We start from the raw sequence: 15,970 nt of genomic DNA, 5'->3' as shown, positions 1-15,970 counted from the left end.
ACAACAATAGGCGGTGACGTATTTCAGAAATCACCTGCCGATTCGTACTGTTTTGTCGTTTTCAAAGTCTTCTTGGCAAACTTGGTTAGCACATTCTCCCTCAAACTGAGTTAATTACTGCATTTTCGTACCATTACAGTAGTTTAAAAGGCTTAAGGAAGCATCTTTGTCACAACAGAAAGGTAGTTTGAAAATTGGGCTGGCGACATTACAAAAAAAAAAAAACAGGAAGGGAGCCAACAGCACCCGTGTTTCCCAGGCGGTCACCCATCCAAGTACTAGCCGGGCCCGATGATGCTTAACTTCGGTGATCGGACGAGAACCGGTGTATACATCATGGTATGGCCGTTGGCGCCCATCTAATGTAGGAGCACGGCAGAATTCGCGTTCGGCTTTTCTCCCAACACACAAAATGTTAGTTTTCGGCCGCATTTGACGAAAGCGCTTCCTTCCGCAACCGCCAGTTCCTCGAGGACGGCGCGGGGAGGCGCGCCCGGCGTCCCAGCAGAGTGACGGCCGAATTGGCGGGCGCACCGCCGCGTGTGTGAGACGCACTGCTGCTCGTTGCACCCCCTGTCATTCGCTGGGCGCGTGCAGCCTTCGACACTAGCGGAGGACGCACCTTGTCCCTGGTGTTCAGCGGAGGGCCTGTGCGGGGTGTGGCAATGTCGTGCTGGAGGGCCCACTGGTAGCGATGTGGGCTTCCTCGCTTCGCCTCGCCTCGCCTCGCCTCGGCTCGCCTCGCCTCACACCAGGTGTCTGCGTAGTTTGCAGTGCATTCGCACCATTCCTATCCCTGTCCCTGTCCCCGTCCCGACTTGTCCCGACTTTGCTCGACTGCCGCTCGCTGCCGCTCGGGTCGTGGTCCATATGACAGCGCAAGCACGACAAACGTCTGCGGGACGAGACGAGACGAGACGAGACGACTAAGGAATAAATTCGTGGTTACAAATCAAATTTGGAACTCTACATTCCTACACAATAATAGGCGGTGACGTATTTCAGAAATCACCTGCCAATTCGTACTGTTTTGTCGTTTTCAAAGTCTTCTTGGCAAACTTGGTTAGCACATTCTCCCTCAAACTGAGTTAATTACTGCATTTTCGTACCATTACAGTAGTTTAAAAGGCTTAAGGAAGCATCTTTGTCACAACAGAAACGTAGTTTGAAAATTGGGCTGGCGACATAACAAAAAAAAAAAACGGGAAGGGAGCCAACAGCACCCGGGTTTCCCAGGCGGTCACCCATCCAAGTACTAGCCGGGCCCGATGATGCTTAACTTCGGTGATCGGACGAGAACCGGTGTATACATCATGGTATGGCCGTTGGCGCCCATCTAATGTAGGAGCACGGCAGAATTCGCGTTCGGCTTTTCTCCCAACACACAAAATGTTAGTTTTCGGCCGCATTTGACGAAAGCGCTTCCTTCCGCAACCGCCAGTTCCTCGAGGACGGCGCGGGGAGGCGCGCCCGGCGTCCCAGCAGAGTGACGGCCGAATTGGCGGGCGCACCGCCGCGTGTGTGAGACGCACTGCGGCTCGTTGCACCCCCTGTCATTCGCTGGGCGCGTGCAGCCTTCGACACTAGCGGAGGACGCACCTTGTCCCTGGTGTTCAGCGGAGGGCCTGTGCGGGGTGTGGCAATGTCGTGCTGGAGGGCCCACTGGTAGCGATGTGGGCTTCCTCGCTTCGCCTCGCCTCGCCTCGCCTCGGCTCGCCTCGCCTCACACCAGGTGTCTGCGTAGTTTGCAGTGCATTCGCACCATTCCTATCCCTGTCCCTGTCCCCGTCCCGACTTGTCCCGACTTTGCTCGACTGCCGCTCGCTGCCGCTCGGGTCGTGGTCCATATGACAGCGCAAGCACGACAAACGTCTGCGGGACGAGACGAGACGAGACGAGACGACTAAGGAATAAATTCGTGGTTACAAATCAAATTTGGAACTCTACATTCCTACACAACAATAGGCGGTGACGTATTTCAGAAATCACCTGCCAATTCGAACTGTTTTGTCGTTTTCAAAGTCTTCTTGGCAAACTTGGTTAGCACATTCTCCCTCAAACTGAGTTAATTACTGCATTTTCGTACCATTACAGTAGTTTAAAAGGCTTAAGGAAGCATCTTTGTCACAACAGTAACGTAGTTTGAAAATTGGGCTGGCGACATAACAAAAAAAAAAAACGGGAAGGGAGCCAACAGCACCCGGGTTTCCCAGGCGGTCACCCATCCAAGTACTAGCCGGGCCCGATGATGCTTAACTTCGGTGATCGGACGAGAACCGGTGTATACATCATGGTATGGCCGTTGGCGCCCATCTAATGTAGGAGCACGGCAGAATTCGCGTTCGGCTTTTCTCCCAACACACAAAATGTTAGTTTTCGGCCGCATTTGACGAAAGCGCTTCCTTCCGCAACCGCCAGTTCCTCGAGGACGGCGCGGGGAGGCGCGCCCGGCGTCCCAGCAGAGTGACGGCCGAATTGGCGGGCGCACCGCCGCGTGTGTGAGACGCACTGCGGCTCGTTGCACCCCCTGTCATTCGCTGGGCGCGTGCAGCCTTCGACACTAGCGGAGGACGCACCTTGTCCCTGGTGTTCAGCGGAGGGCCTGTGCGGGGTGTGGCAATGTCGTGCTGGAGGGCCCACTGGTAGCGATGTGGGCTTCCTCGCTTCGCCTCGCCTCGCCTCGCCTCGGCTCGCCTCGCCTCACACCAGGTGTCTGCGTAGTTTGCAGTGCATTCGCACCATTCCTATCCCTGTCCCTGTCCCCGTCCCGACTTGTCCCGACTTTGCTCGACTGCCGCTCGCTGCCGCTCGGGTCGTGGTCCATATGACAGCGCAAGCACGACAAACGTCTGCGGGACGAGACGAGACGAGACGAGACGAGACGACTAAGGAATAAATTCGTGGTTACAAATCAAATTTGGAACTCTACACTGCTACACAACAATAGGCGGTGACGTATTTCAGAAATCACCTGCCGATTCGTACTGTTTTGTCGTTTTCAAAGTCTTCTTGGCAAACTTGGTTAGCACATTCTCTCTCAAACTGAGTTAATTACTGCATTTTCGTACCATTACAGTAGTTTAAAAGGCTTAAGGAAGCATCTTTGTCACAACAGAAAGGTAGTTTGAAAATTGGGCTGGCGACATTACAAAAAAAAAAAAACAGGAAGGGAGCCAACAGCACCCGGGTTTCCCAGGCGGTCACCCATCCAAGTAATAGCCGGGCCCGATAATGCTTAACTTCGGTGATCGGACGAGAACCGGTGTATTCATCGAGGTATGGCCGTTGGCGCTCATCTAATGTAGGAGCACGGCAGAATTCGCGTTCGGCTTTTCTCCCAACACACAAAATGTTAGTTTTCGGCCGCATTTGACGAAAGCGCTTCCTTCCGCAACCGCCAGTTCCTCGAGGACGGCGCGGGGAGGCGCGCCCGGCGTCCCAGCAGAGTGACGGCCGAATTGGCGGGCGCACCGCCGCGTGTGTGAGACGCACTGCTGCTCGTTGCACCCCCTGTCATTCGCTGGGCGCGTGTAGCCTTCGACACTAGCGGAGGACGCATCTTGTCCCTGGTGTTCAGCGGAGGGCCTGTGCGGGGTGTGGCAGTGTCGTGCTGGAGGGCCCACTGATAGCGATGTGGGCTTCCTCGCCTCGCCTCGCCTCGCCTCGCCTCTTCTCACACCAGGTGTCTGCGTAGTTTGCAGTGCATTCGCACCATTCCTATCCCTGTCCCTGTCCCTGTCCCGACTTGTCCCGACTTTGCTCGACTGCCGCTCGCTGCCGCTCGGGTCGTGGTCCATATGACAGCGCAAGCACGACAAACGTCTGCGGGACGAGACGAGACGAGACGAGACGACTAAGGAATAAATTCGTGGTTACAAATCAAATTTGGAACTCTACATTCCTACACAACAATAGGCGGTGACGTATTTCAGAAATCACCTGCCGATTCGTACTGTTTTGTCGTTTTCAAAGTCTTCTTGGCAAACTTGGTTAGCACATTCTCCCTCAAACTGAGTTAATTACTGCATTTTCGTACCATTACAGTAGTTTAAAAGGCTTAAGGAAGCATCTTTGTCACAACAGAAAGGTAGTTTGAAAATTGGGCTGGCGACATTACAAAAAAAAAAAAAAACAGGAAGGGAGCCAACAGCACCCGTGTTTCCCAGGCGGTCACCCATCCAAGTACTAGCCGGGCCCGATGATGCTTAACTTCGGTGATCGGACGAGAACCGGTGTATACATCATGGTATGGCCGTTGGCGCCCATCTAATGTAGGAGCACGGCAGAATTCGCGTTCGGCTTTTCTCCCAACACACAAAATGTTAGTTTTCGGCCGCATTTGACGAAAGCGCTTCCTTCCGCAACCGCCAGTTCCTCGAGGACGGCGCGGGGAGGCGCGCCCGGCGTCCCAGCAGAGTGACGGCCGAATTGGCGGGCGCACCGCCGCGTGTGTGAGACGCACTGCTGCTCGTTGCACCCCCTGTCATTCGCTGGGCGCGTGCAGCCTTCGACACTAGCGGAGGACGCATCTTGTCCCTGGTGTTCAGCAGAGGGCCTGTGCGGGGTGTGGCAGTGTCGTGCTGGAGGGCCCACTGGTAGCGATGTGGGCTTCCTCGCCTCGCCTCGCCTCGCCACGCCGCGCCTCACACCAGGTGTCTGCGTAGTTTGCAGTGCATTCGCACCATTCCTATCCCTGTCCCTGTCCCCGTCCCGACTTGTCCCGACTTTGCTCGACTGCCGCTCGCTGCCGCTCGGGTCGTGGTCCATATGACAGCGCAAGCACGACAAACGTCTGCGGGACGAGACGAGACGAGACGAGACGAGACGACTAAGGAATAAATTCGTGGTTACAAATCAAATTTGGAACTCTACACTCCTACACAACAATAGGCGGTGACGTATTTCAGAAATCACCTGCCGATTCGTACTGTTTTGTCGTTTTCAAAGTCTTCTTGGCAAACTTGGTTAGCACATTCTCCCTCAAACTGAGTTAATTACTGCATTTTCGTACCATTACAGTAGTTTAAAAGGCTTAAGGAAGCATCTTTGTCACAACAGAAAGGTAGTTTGAAAATTGGGCTGGCGACATTACAAAAAAAAAAAAACAGGAAGGGAGCCAACAGCACCCGTGTTTCCCAGGCGGTCACCCATCCAAGTACTAGCCGGGCCCGATGATGCTTAACTTCGGTGATCGGACGAGAACCGGTGTATACATCATGGTATGGCCGTTGGCGCCCATCTAATGTAGGAGCACGGCAGAATTCGCGTTCGGCTTTTCTCCCAACACACAAAATGTTAGTTTTCGGCCGCATTTGACGAAAGCGCTTCCTTCCGCAACCGCCAGTTCCTCGAGGACGGCGCGGGGAGGCGCGCCCGGCGTCCCAGCAGAGTGACGGCCGAATTGGCGGGCGCACCGCCGCGTGTGTGAGACGCACTGCTGCTCGTTGCACCCCCTGTCATTCGCTGGGCGCGTGCAGCCTTCGACACTAGCGGAGGACGCACCTTGTCCCTGGTGTTCAGCGGAGGGCCTGTGCGGGGTGTGGCAATGTCGTGCTGGAGGGCCCACTGGTAGCGATGTGGGCTTCCTCGCTTCGCCTCGCCTCGCCTCGCCTCGGCTCGCCTCGCCTCACACCAGGTGTCTGCGTAGTTTGCAGTGCATTCGCACCATTCCTATCCCTGTCCCTGTCCCCGTCCCGACTTGTCCCGACTTTGCTCGACTGCCGCTCGCTGCCGCTCGGGTCGTGGTCCATATGACAGCGCAAGCACGACAAACGTCTGCGGGACGAGACGAGACGAGACGAGACGACTAAGGAATAAATTCGTGGTTACAAATCAAATTTGGAACTCTACATTCCTACACAACAATAGGCGGTGACGTATTTCAGAAATCACCTGCCAATTCGTACTGTTTTGTCGTTTTCAAAGTCTTCTTGGCAAACTTGGTTAGCACATTCTCCCTCAAACTGAGTTAATTACTGCATTTTCGTACCATTACAGTAGTTTAAAAGGCTTAAGGAAGCATCTTTGTCACAACAGAAACGTAGTTTGAAAATTGGGCTGGCGACATAACAAAAAAAAAAAACGGGAAGGGAGCCAACAGCACCCGGGTTTCCCAGGCGGTCACCCATCCAAGTACTAGCCGGGCCCGATGATGCTTAACTTCGGTGATCGGACGAGAACCGGTGTATACATCATGGTATGGCCGTTGGCGCCCATCTAATGTAGGAGCACGGCAGAATTCGCGTTCGGCTTTTCTCCCAACACACAAAATGTTAGTTTTCGGCCGCATTTGACGAAAGCGCTTCCTTCCGCAACCGCCAGTTCCTCGAGGACGGCGCGGGGAGGCGCGCCCGGCGTCCCAGCAGAGTGACGGCCGAATTGGCGGGCGCACCGCCGCGTGTGTGAGACGCACTGCGGCTCGTTGCACCCCCTGTCATTCGCTGGGCGCGTGCAGCCTTCGACACTAGCGGAGGACGCACCTTGTCCCTGGTGTTCAGCGGAGGGCCTGTGCGGGGTGTGGCAATGTCGTGCTGGAGGGCCCACTGGTAGCGATGTGGGCTTCCTCGCTTCGCCTCGCCTCGCCTCGCCTCGGCTCGCCTCGCCTCACACCAGGTGTCTGCGTAGTTTGCAGTGCATTCGCACCATTCCTATCCCTGTCCCTGTCCCCGTCCCGACTTGTCCCGACTTTGCTCGACTGCCGCTCGCTGCCGCTCGGGTCGTGGTCCATATGACAGCGCAAGCACGACAAACGTCTGCGGGACGAGACGAGACGAGACGAGACGACTAAGGAATAAATTCGTGGTTACAAATCAAATTTGGAACTCTACATTCCTACACAACAATAGGCGGTGACGTATTTCAGAAATCACCTGCCAATTCGTACTGTTTTGTCGTTTTCAAAGTCTTCTTGGCAAACTTGGTTAGCACATTCTCCCTCAAACTGAGTTAATTACTGCATTTTCGTACCATTACAGTACTTTAAAAGGCTTAAGGAAGCATCTTTGTCACAACAGAAACGTAGTTTGAAAATTGGGCTGGCGACATAACAAAAAAAAAAAAACGGGAAGGGAGCCAACAGCACCCGGGTTTCCCAGGCGGTCACCCATCCAAGTACTAGCCGGGCCCGATGATGCTTAACTTCGGTGATCGGACGAGAACCGGTGTATACATCATGGTATGGCCGTTGGCGCCCATCTAATGTAGGAGCACGGCAGAATTCGCGTTCGGCTTTTCTCCCAACACACAAAATGTTAGTTTTCGGCCGCATTTGACGAAAGCGCTTCCTTCCGCAACCGCCAGTTCCTCGAGGACGGCGCGGGGAGGCGCGCCCGGCGTCCCAGCAGAGTGACGGCCGAATTGGCGGGCGCACCGCCGCGTGTGTGAGACGCACTGCTGCTCGTTGCACCCCCTGTCATTCGCTGGGCGCGTGCAGCCTTCGACACTAGCGGAGGACGCACCTTGTCCCTGGTGTTCAGCGGAGGGCCTGTGCGGGGTGTGGCAATGTCGTGCTGGAGGGCCCACTGGTAGCGATGTGGGCTTCCTCGCTTCGCCTCGCCTCGCCTCGCCTCGGCTCGCCTCGCCTCACACCAGGTGTCTGCGTAGTTTGCAGTGCATTCGCACCATTCCTATCCCTGTCCCTGTCCCCGTCCCGACTTGTCCCGACTTTGCTCGACTGCCGCTCGCTGCCGCTCGGGTCGTGGTCCATATGACAGCGCAAGCACGACAAACGTCTGCGGGACGAGACGAGACGAGACGAGACGACTAAGGAATAAATTCGTGGTTACAAATCAAATTTGGAACTCTACATTCCTACACAACAATAGGCGGTGACGTATTTCAGAAATCACCTGCCAATTCGTACTGTTTTGTCGTTTTCAAAGTCTTCTTGGCAAACTTGGTTAGCACATTCTCCCTCAAACTGAGTTAATTACTGCATTTTCGTACCATTACAGTAGTTTAAAAGGCTTAAGGAAGCATCTTTGTCACAACAGAAACGTAGTTTGAAAATTGGGCTGGCGACATAACAAAAAAAAAACGGGAAGGGAGCCAACAGCACCCGGGTTTCCCCAGGCGGTCACCCATCCAAGTACTAGCCGGGCCCGATGATGCTTAACTTTGGTGATCGGACGAGAACCGGTGTATTCATCATGGTATGGCCGTTGGCGCTCATCTAATGTAGGAGCACGGCAGAATTCGCATTCGGCTTTTCTCCCAACACACAAAATGTTAGTTTTCGGCCGCATTTGACGAAAGCGCTTCCTTCCGCAACCGCCAGTTCCTCGAGGACGGCGCGGGGAGGCGCGCCCGGCGTCCCAGCAGAGTGACGGCCGAATTGGCGGGCGCACCGCCGCGTGTGTGAGGCGCACTGCTGCTCGTTGCAACCCCTGTCATTCGCTGGGCGCGTGTAGCCTTCGACACTAGCGGAGGACGCATCTTGTCCCTGGTGTTCAGCGGTGGGCCTGTGCGGGGTGTGGCAGTGTCGTGCTGGAGGGCCCACTGGTAGCGATGTGGGCTTCCTCGCCTCGCCTCGCCTCGCCTCGCCTCTTCTCACACCAGGTGTCTGCGTAGTTTGCAGTGCATTCGCACCATTCCTATCCCTGTCCCTGTCCCCGTCCCGACTTGTCCCGACTTTGCTCGACTGCCGCTCGCTGCCGCTCGGGTCGTGGTCCATATGACAGCGCAAGCACGACAAACGTCTGCGGGACGAGACGAGACGAGACGAGACGACTAAGGAATAAATTCGTGGTTACAAATCAAATTTGGAACTCTACATTCCTACACAACAATAGGCGGTGACGTATTTCAGAAATCACCTGCCAATTCGTACTGTTTTGTCGTTTTCAAAGTCTTCTTGGCAAACTTGGTTAGCACATTCTCCCTCAAACTGAGTTAATTACTGCGTTTTCGTACCATTACAGTAGTTTAAAAGGCTTAAGGAAGCATCTTTGTCACAACAGAAACGTAGTTTGAAAATTGGGCTGGCGACATAACAAAAAAAAAAACGGGAAGGGAGCCAACAGCACCCGGGTTTCCCCAGGCGGTCACCCATCCAAGTACTAGCCGGGCCCGATGATGCTTAACTTTGGTGATCGGACGAGAACCGGTGTATTCATCATGGTATGGCCGTTGGCGCTCATCTAATGTAGGAGCACGGCAGAATTCGCGTTCGGCTTTTCTCCCAACACACAAAATGTTAGTTTTCGGCCGCATTTGACGAAAGCGCTTCCTTCCGCAACCGCCAGTTCCTCGAGGACGGCGCGGGGAGGCGCGCCCGGCGTCCCAGCAGAGTGACGGCCGAATTGGCGGGCGCACCGCCGCGTGTGTGAGGCGCACTGCTGCTCGTTGCACCCCCTGTCATTCGCTGGGCGCGTGTAGCCTTCGACACTAGCGGAGGACGCATCTTGTCCCTGGTGTTCAGCGGAGGGCCTGTGCGGGGTGTGGCAGTGTCGTGCTGGAGGGCCCACTGGTAGCGATGTGGGCTTCCTCGCCTCGCTTCGCCTCGCCTCGCCTCTTCTCACACCAGGTGTCTGCGTAGTTTGCAGTGCATTCGCACCATTCCTATCCCTGTCCCTGTCCCCGTCCCGACTTGTCCCGACTTTGCTCGACTGCCGCTCGCTGCCGCTCGGGTCGTGGTCCATATGACAGCGCAAGCACGACAAACGTCTGCGGGACGAGACGAGACGAGACGAAACGACTAAGGAATAAATTCGTGGTTACAAATCAAATTTGGAACTCTACATTCCTACACAACAATAGGCGGTGACGTATTTCAGAAATCACCTGCCAATTCGTACTGTTTTGTCGTTTTCAAAGTCTTCTTGGCAAACTTGGTTAGCACATTCTCCCTCAAACTGAGTTAATTACTGCATTTTCGTACCATTACAGTACTTTAAAAGGCTTAAGGAAGCATCTTTGTCACAACAGAAACGTAGTTTGAAAATTGGGCTGGCGACATAACAAAAAAAAAAAACGGGAAGGGAGCCAACAGCACCCGGGTTTCCCAGGCGGTCACCCATCCAAGTACTAGCCGGGCCCGATGATGCTTAACTTCGGTGATCGGACGAGAACCGGTGTATACATTATGGTATGGCCGTTGGCGCCCATCTAATGTAGGAGCACGGCAGAATTCGCGTTCGGCTTTTCTCCCAACACACAAAATGTTAGTTTTCGGCCGCATTTGACGAAAGCGCTTCCTTCCGCAACCGCCAGTTCCTCGAGGACGGCGCGGGGAGGCGCGCCCGGCGTCCCAGCAGAGTGACGGCCGAATTGGCGGGCGCACCGCCGCGTGTGTGAGACGCACTGCTGCTCGTTGCACCCCCTGTCATTCGCTGGGCGCGTGCAGCCTTCGACACTAGCGGAGGACGCACCTTGTCCCTGGTGTTCAGCGGAGGGCCTGTGCGGGGTGTGGCAATGTCGTGCTGGAGGGCCCACTGGTAGCGATGTGGGCTTCCTCGCTTCGCCTCGCCTCGCCTCGCCTCGGCTCGCCTCGCCTCACACCAGGTGTCTGCGTAGTTTGCAGTGCATTAGCACCATTCCTATCCCTGTCCCTGTCCCCGTCCCGACTTGTCCCGACTTTGCTCGACTGCCGCTCGCTGCCGCTCGGGTCGTGGTCCATATGACAGCGCAAGCACGACAAACGTCTGCGGGACGAGACGAGACGAGACGAGACGAGACGACTAAGGAATAAATTCGTGGTTACAAATCAAATTTGGAACTCTACACTCCTACACAACAATAGGCGGTGACGTATTTCAGAAATCACCTGCCGATTCGTACTGTTTTGTCGTTTTCAAAGTCTTCTTGGCAAACTTGGTTAGCACATTCTCCCTCAAACTGAGTTAATTACTGCATTTTCGTACCATTACAGTAGTTTAAAAGGCTTAAGGAAGCATCTTTGTCACAACAGAAAGGTAGTTTGAAAATTGGGCTGGCGACATTACAAAAAAAAAAAAAACAGGTAGGGAGCCAACAGCACCCGGGTTTCCCAGGCGGTCACCCATCCAAGTAATAGCCGGGCCCGATGATGCTTAACTTCGGTGATCGGACGAGAACCGGTGTATTCATCATGGTATGGCCGTTGGCGCTCATCTAATGTAGGAGCACGGCAGAATTCGCGTTCGGCTTTTCTCCCAACACACAAAATGTTAGTTTTCGGCCGCATTTGACGAAAGCGCTTCCTTCCGCAACCGCCAGTTCCTCGAGGACGGCGCGGGGAGGCGCGCCCGGCGTCCCAGCAGAGTGACGGCCGAATTGGCGGGCGCACCGCCGCGTGTGTGAGACGCACTGCTGCTCGTTGCACCCCCTGTCATTCGCTGGGCGCGTGCAGCCTTCGACACTAGCGGAGCACGCATCTTGTCCCTGGTGTTCAGCGGAGGGCCTGTGCGGGGTGTGGCAGTGTCGTGCTGGAGGGCCCACTGGTAGCGATGTGGGCTTCCTCGCCTCGCCTCGCCTCGCCTCGCCTCTTCTCACACCAGGTGTCTGCGTAGTTTGCAGTGCATTCGCACCATTCCTATCCCTGTCCCTGTCCCCGTCCCGACTTGTCCCGACTTTGCTCGACTGCCGCTCGCTGCCGCTCGGGTCGTGGTCCATATGACAGCGCAAGCACGACAAACGTCTGCGGGACGAGACGAGACGAGACGAGACGACTAAGGAATAAATTCGTGGTTACAAATCAAAATTGGAACTCTACATTCCTACACAACAATAGGCGGTGACGTATTTCAGAAATCACCTGCCAATTCGTACTGTTTTGTCGTTTTCAAAGTCTTCTTGGCAAACTTGGTTAGCACATTCTCCCTCAAACTGAGTTAATTACTGCATTTTCGTACCATTACAGTAGTTTAAAAGGCTTAAGGAAGCATCTTTGTCACAACAGAAACGTAGTTTGAAAATTGGGCTGGCGACATAACAAAAAAAAAAAACGGGAAGGGAGCCAACAGCACCCGGGTTTCCCCAGGCGGTCACCCATCCAAGTACTAGCCGGGCCCGATGATGCTTAACTTTGGTGATCGGACGAGAACCGGTGTATTCATCATGGTATGGCCGTTGGCGCTCATCTAATGTAGGAGCACGGCAGAATTCGCGTTCGGCTTTTCTCCCAACACACAAAATGTTAGTTTTCGGCCGCATTTGACGAAAGCGCTTCCTTCCGCAACCGCCAGTTCCTCGTGGACGGCGCGGGGAGGCGCGCCCGGCGTCCCAGCAGAGTGACGGCCGAATTGGCGGGCGCACCGCCGCGTGTGTGAGGCGCACTGCTGCTCGTTGCACCCCCTGTCATTCGCTGGGCGCGTGTAGCCTTCGACACTAGCGGAGGACGCATCTTGTCCCTGGTGTTCAGCGGAGGGCCTGTGCGGGGTGTGGCAGTGTCGTGCTGGAGGGCCCACTGGTAGCGATGTGGGCTTCCTCGCCTCGCCTCGCCTCGCCTCGCCTCTTCTCACACCAGGTGTCTGCGTAGTTTGCAGTGCATTCGCACCATTCCTATCCCTGTCCCTGTCCCCGTCCCGACTTGTCCCGACTTTGCTCGACTGCCGCTCGCTGCCGCTCGGGTCGTGGTCCATATGACAGCGCAAGCACGACAAACGTCTGCGGGACGAGACGAGACGAGACGAGACGACTAAGGAATAAATTCGTGGTTACAAATCAAATTTGGAACTCTACATTCCTACACAACAATAGGCGGTGACGTATTTCAGAAATCACTTGCCAATTCGTACTGTTTTGTCGTTTTCAAAGTCTTCTTGGCAAACTTGGTTAGCACATTCTCCCTCAAACTGAGTTAATTACTGCATTTTCGTACCATTACAGTAGTTTAAAAGGCTTAAGGAAGCATCTTTGTCACAACAGAAACGTAGTTTGAAAATTGGGCTGGCGACATAACAAAAAAAAAACGGGAAGGGAGCCAACAGCACCCGGGTTTCCCCAGGCGGTCACCCATCCAAGTACTAGCCGGGCCCGATGATGCTTAACTTTGGTGATCGGACGAGAACCGGTGTATTCATCATGGTATGGCCGTTGGCGCTCATCTAATGTAGGAGCACGGCAGAATTCGCGTTCGGCTTTTCTCCCAACACACAAAATGTTAGTTTTCGGCCGCATTTGACGAAAGCGCTTCCTTCCGCAACCGCCAGTTCCTCGAGGACGGCGCGGGGAGGCGCGCCCGGCGTCCCAGCAGAGGGACGGCCGAATTGGCGGGCGCACCGCCGCGTGTGTGAGACGCACTGCTGCTCGTTGCACCCCCTGTCATTCGCTGGGCGCGTGTAGCCTTCGACACTAGCGGAGGACGCATCTTGTCCCTGGTGTTCAGCGGAGGGCCTGTGCGGGGTGTGGCAGTGTCGTGCTGGAGGGCCCACTGGTAGCGATGTGGGCTTCCTCGCCTCGCCTCGCCTCGCCTCGCCTCGCCTCGCCTCTTCTCACACCAGGTGTCTGCGTAGTTTGCAGTGCATTCGCACCATTCCTATCCCTGTCCCTGTCCCCGTCCCGACTTGTCCCGACTTTGCTCGACTGCCGCTCGGGTCGTGGTCCATATGACAGCGCAAGCACGACAAACGTCTGCGGGACGAGACGAGACGAGACGAGACGAGACGACTAAGGAATAAATTCGTGGTTACAAATCAAATTTGGAACTCTACACTCCTACACAACAATAGGCGGTGACGTATTTCAGAAATCACCTGCCGATTCGTAGTGTTTTGTCGTTTTCAAAGTCTTCTTGGCAAACTTGGTTAGCACATTCTCCCTCAAACTGAGTTAATTACTGCATTTTCGTACCATTACAGTAGTTTAAAAGGCTTAAGGAAGCATCTTTGTCACAACAGAAACGTAGTTTGAAAATTGGGCTGGCGACATAACAAAAAAAAAAACGGGAAGGGAGCCAACAGCACCCGGGTTTCCCCAGGCGGTCACCCATCCAAGTACTAGCCGGGCCCGATGATGCTTAACTTTGGTGATCGGACGAGAACCGGTGTATTCATCATGGTATGGCCGTTGGCGCTCATCTAATGTAGGAGCACGGCAGAATTCGCGTTCGGCTTTTCTCCCAACACACAAAATGTTAGTTTTCGGCCGCATTTGACGAAAGCGCTTCCTTCCGCAACCGCCAGTTCCTCGAGGACGGCGCGGGGAGGCGCGCCCGGCGTCCCAGCAGAGTGACGGCCGAATTGGCGGGCGCACCGCCGCGTGTGTGAGACGCACTGCTGCTCGTTGCACCCCCTGTCATTCGCTGGGCGCGTGTAGCCTTCGACACTAGCGGAGGACGCATCTTGTCCCTGGTGTTCAGCGGAGGGCCTGTGCGGGGTGTGGCAGTGTCGTGCTGGAGGGCCCACTGGTAGCGATGTGGGCTTCCTCGCCTCGCCTCGCCTCGCCTCGCCTCGCCTCGCCTCGCCTCTTCTCACACCAGGTGTCTGCGTAGTTTGCAGTGCATTCGCACCATTCCTATCCCTGTCCCTGTCCCCGTCCCGACTTGTCCCGACTTTGCTCGACTGCCGCTCGCTGCCGCTCGGGTCGTGGTCCATATGACAGCGCAAGCACGACAAACGTCTGCGGGACGAGACGAGACGAGACGAGACGAGACGACTAAGGAATAAATTCGTGGTTACAAATCAAATTTGGAACTCTACACTCCTACACAACAATAGGCGGTGACGTATTTCAGAAATCACCTGCCGATTCGTAGTGTTTTGTCGTTTTCAAAGTCTTCTTGGCAAACTTGGTTAGCACATTCTCCCTCAAACTGAGTTAATTACTGCATTTTCGTACCATTACAGTAGTTTAAAAGGCTTAAGGAAGCATCTTTGTCACAACAGAAAGGTAGTTTGAAAATTGGGCTGGCGACATGACAAAAAAAAAACAGGAAGGGAGCCAACAGCACCTTTTTTTTTTTTTTTTTCTTTCTAGTTAGTATGAAAAGAGGGCTGGCAGGTGTAGCGACGTAAAAATGAAAAAATTAGATAGAGCCAACAGCACCTTTTTTTTTTTTTTTTTTATTTTCATTTTTTTTTATTTTTTTTTTTTCTTTTTTTTTTTTTTTTTTTTTTTTTTTTTGTTTTTTTTTTTTTTTTCATTCTAACGGGCCTCCCATCTCCCCTTATAGCCCGGCCGTGTCGCTCTCCACAAAATGCCTTCTATTGGCGAGCTTCATGAGCTATAAAGGTGCTGTTGACTCCATGTCCCACGACGAACGGACGAAAAAATCAGTATCCCCCGTTGGTGTCCTTAAAACGGTCGACGTCCGTCGGGAAAAAGCGGCAAGAGCAAAAAAAAAAAAAAAACCATAAGCCAACAATCTTCTGCATGGATACAATGACTCCGCCAGGGAAACAAAATCCAGTAGAAAAAAACCACGTCCTTAGTGTCACTATTACCGGGAAAGTTCCACACCAGTAAAACTGAGGGGTAAAGTCCATCAGGTGGACAAGTGAATCGAAAAGGAAAAAAAAAAAAAAAAAAAAAAAAAAAAAACAAAAAAATGAAAGGCACTGCGTGGTAACACTAGTGAAAAATTAAAAATATCACTGCCGCCACATGGGAGACCTACAGGAGAAAACCAGTGCTCTTAAATAAAAGTGCCGATGTCCACAGCATAAAAATCAGAAACAAGAAAAAGGTAAACTGTACCGGAAATAAAAAAATACACAAATAAGAAAAAAAAAAGAGTTCCTCCGAGTACACGTATTTCCATAAATGTTCGTTCCTTGAAAAACACAGCTTGAGCGGTCAAAATAGAATAGTATACCAAATCGTCATAAACATGTTAAGCATCCACCGACATCCGGGAAAAGGCATGAGCAAGTGCAACCTTCAAAAAATTTGCAAAAGTAGCACGATAGCCAGGCAAAGCTTCAGTTTGTTCATGCTGAGTCCATAAATAGGTGAGAAAGTCCAATTCAGTAGTTAGTTTCAGGTTAAACATCGCAAAAACGGTATGACCCAGGAGCCACACCGTAGCATTCTTCTTAGTATTCGGGTAGGCGAC

The 15,970-nt window shown here is 53.7% G+C and overlaps 15 non-coding genes across 15 annotated transcripts; all 15 read right to left on the bottom strand.

The window, feature by feature from the left end:
* Positions 1-234: 234 nt before the first annotated feature.
* Positions 235-353, bottom strand: LOC126189539 (5S ribosomal RNA). Its single transcript, XR_007538042.1, has one exon. It is a non-coding gene; the product is annotated as a 5S ribosomal RNA (ribosomal RNA).
* Positions 354-1,211: 858 nt separating this feature from the next.
* Positions 1,212-1,330, bottom strand: LOC126189458 (5S ribosomal RNA). Its single transcript, XR_007537963.1, has one exon. It is a non-coding gene; the product is annotated as a 5S ribosomal RNA (ribosomal RNA).
* An 858-nt stretch (positions 1,331-2,188) lies between these two features.
* LOC126189457 (5S ribosomal RNA) lies at positions 2,189-2,307 on the bottom strand. The gene has a single exon (XR_007537962.1). It is a non-coding gene; the product is annotated as a 5S ribosomal RNA (ribosomal RNA).
* Positions 2,308-3,171: 864 nt separating this feature from the next.
* Positions 3,172-3,290, bottom strand: LOC126189669 (5S ribosomal RNA). The gene has a single exon (XR_007538168.1). It is a non-coding gene; the product is annotated as a 5S ribosomal RNA (ribosomal RNA).
* Positions 3,291-4,141: 851 nt separating this feature from the next.
* LOC126189538 (5S ribosomal RNA) lies at positions 4,142-4,260 on the bottom strand. The gene has a single exon (XR_007538041.1). It is a non-coding gene; the product is annotated as a 5S ribosomal RNA (ribosomal RNA).
* Positions 4,261-5,114: 854 nt separating this feature from the next.
* On the bottom strand, positions 5,115-5,233 carry LOC126189537 (5S ribosomal RNA). The gene has a single exon (XR_007538039.1). It is a non-coding gene; the product is annotated as a 5S ribosomal RNA (ribosomal RNA).
* Positions 5,234-6,091: 858 nt separating this feature from the next.
* On the bottom strand, positions 6,092-6,210 carry LOC126189456 (5S ribosomal RNA). The gene has a single exon (XR_007537961.1). It is a non-coding gene; the product is annotated as a 5S ribosomal RNA (ribosomal RNA).
* Positions 6,211-7,069: 859 nt separating this feature from the next.
* Positions 7,070-7,188, bottom strand: LOC126189454 (5S ribosomal RNA). Its single transcript, XR_007537960.1, has one exon. It is a non-coding gene; the product is annotated as a 5S ribosomal RNA (ribosomal RNA).
* An 856-nt stretch (positions 7,189-8,044) lies between these two features.
* On the bottom strand, positions 8,045-8,164 carry LOC126189653 (5S ribosomal RNA). Its single transcript, XR_007538152.1, has one exon. It is a non-coding gene; the product is annotated as a 5S ribosomal RNA (ribosomal RNA).
* An 847-nt stretch (positions 8,165-9,011) lies between these two features.
* Positions 9,012-9,131, bottom strand: LOC126189652 (5S ribosomal RNA). The gene has a single exon (XR_007538151.1). It is a non-coding gene; the product is annotated as a 5S ribosomal RNA (ribosomal RNA).
* An 848-nt stretch (positions 9,132-9,979) lies between these two features.
* LOC126189552 (5S ribosomal RNA) lies at positions 9,980-10,098 on the bottom strand. Its single transcript, XR_007538055.1, has one exon. It is a non-coding gene; the product is annotated as a 5S ribosomal RNA (ribosomal RNA).
* Positions 10,099-10,963: 865 nt separating this feature from the next.
* On the bottom strand, positions 10,964-11,082 carry LOC126189555 (5S ribosomal RNA). The gene has a single exon (XR_007538057.1). It is a non-coding gene; the product is annotated as a 5S ribosomal RNA (ribosomal RNA).
* Positions 11,083-11,930: 848 nt separating this feature from the next.
* Positions 11,931-12,050, bottom strand: LOC126189651 (5S ribosomal RNA). The gene has a single exon (XR_007538150.1). It is a non-coding gene; the product is annotated as a 5S ribosomal RNA (ribosomal RNA).
* An 846-nt stretch (positions 12,051-12,896) lies between these two features.
* Positions 12,897-13,016, bottom strand: LOC126189650 (5S ribosomal RNA). The gene has a single exon (XR_007538149.1). It is a non-coding gene; the product is annotated as a 5S ribosomal RNA (ribosomal RNA).
* An 852-nt stretch (positions 13,017-13,868) lies between these two features.
* Positions 13,869-13,988, bottom strand: LOC126189649 (5S ribosomal RNA). The gene has a single exon (XR_007538148.1). It is a non-coding gene; the product is annotated as a 5S ribosomal RNA (ribosomal RNA).
* Positions 13,989-15,970: the final 1,982 nt, after the last annotated feature.

The sequence above is a fragment of the Schistocerca cancellata genome, chromosome 5 (assembly GCF_023864275.1).
Source record: "Schistocerca cancellata isolate TAMUIC-IGC-003103 chromosome 5, iqSchCanc2.1, whole genome shotgun sequence".
Taxonomy (NCBI): Eukaryota; Metazoa; Arthropoda; class Insecta; order Orthoptera; family Acrididae; genus Schistocerca; species Schistocerca cancellata.
Note: the sequence above shows the minus strand (reverse complement) of the source record. Positions and strands in the feature narration are given on the sequence as shown.